Here is a 1739-nt window from a genome sequence, read left to right on the forward strand (position 1 = left end):
ATAGAGAGAGGTTTGAATGTCAATCTGCCATGCCTCTGTGTGGCACTTCAGCGAGGGTAAGGTTTTTGGTGTTGAGTGTATATCTTCAGGCCATGGAGATGGTCTTTGAGGTTGTTGAATATTAATTTCTTGAAGTTCTGGTAAAATAATTAAAATGATACTCGGGTTGAATGGGACAAGGCCTGTTTTCTTGAAAGCAGCAAGGATTGTCATAGACTTAAAAGTTTGAGTATGGATAGATTCAATTGCTGAAAGCAATTCAACTTTGTTGAACTCTGAGCACCCAGTTCTTGTAGCCCCAACAAAGGCTTCAGTATGCTAGTATTTATAGGGCTGGAAGATGACCACATCTAATGGTTGCAGGAGGTATGTGCAATGAGATAGTAGATAAAAGAGGATTATCTTATTTTCATCACAAAACATAAGGAACTGCTGAGTGCTGTGTGAATAGTGATCTTCTAACAAAAGCATTCTCTATGCTCCTACCTGCCAATGGGCAGAAAACATTTCAAAATGTTGAATCCAATCAAATGACGATCCATCATGTGTATATCAGGTCCCCAAAATGCCAACAAAAAAGTGATTTGGAATTTCAGTCTTCGTATAATAATCTTCCATATGCATCGGACTAGGGATGATAAGTACAGAAGGAAGTACAGCACTATCTCCACTCACACACTCAACAACAGTCATCAATTCTCTATTACTAGATCTTACAAAAAACAAAGGCCATTGAGCCTCACCAGTGATAACCCACTGGTCTCTACCAATCCGGATCCAGAATCCAGTCTCGTTGAAATTGTAGGTATTGGCATCCTGCATTCTCTTTTCTTCTTTGATTTTCTTAAAGCCCTAATATCACATGCTTAAGATATCTGGATAATGGGATCATCTCTGATCCAGGTCTCGGGTCTTCAGCCTCAGTAAGCTGTATTCTGGGTGACGCATGAGGAAGTGGCCATTCCACACACTGCTCTCAACTGCGGGTAATGAGTGATTACAATCTGTTGATACACGAACTGAGTTTGTGTAGGACGTAATATGAATATAAGGCGCTAGAATTTCAATCTTGTCAAGCTGATTCAAGTATTGACATAGACCAAGCTCGTCATCTGATGTAAGCTGCCAGTTTGGTGACTCTCTTTGCTGGCGTGAGTGGCACTCTTTCCTGCATTCCAGCAATCACTGCTCTGGAAGAAAATACTCATTTGCCAATTCAGAAATATTTCCGCATTCTGCATTGAAGATTTGTTCGATAGCATATTGAATTCTGACTTCCTCGGCAGTATACTTCTCGTTGGATATAATGTGGCTGGGGTTTGTGATAAATGGAACAATTTACACTGAAAAGTGGTATGATAGTTATTCTATCGTTGAACTATTACTATCGTTGAATTGTTAAGCACTTCCTCGAAATGCCACCTGCTTTAGAGGTCGCTTAGCATCATTCAAAGTGGTGGGAAACTTAACATTGTTAAATACCTGCCTAGCCAATGCTTCATCTTTTAAAGCTTTTCAAAGAAAAGCAAATATTCCTGTTTTAGAATACTCAAATGGGATCCTGTAACAAAAAATATGTTATTTTTTAAAAAAAAATGAACCAAATTAAGTTATTTTGATACAAAAAAAGGGAAATGAATTACGGGAAAAACCGGGATATTTAAACACGTAAAAAAAACAAATTTTAAAATTCTCCCAAGAAAGTTTAATTATTGCTAACAAATTAAAAATCCAATCCC

Source organism: Tuber melanosporum, assembly GCF_000151645.1.
Source record: "Tuber melanosporum whole genome shotgun sequence assembly, scaffold_9, strain Mel28".
Lineage (NCBI taxonomy): Eukaryota > Fungi > Ascomycota > Pezizomycetes > Pezizales > Tuberaceae > Tuber > Tuber melanosporum.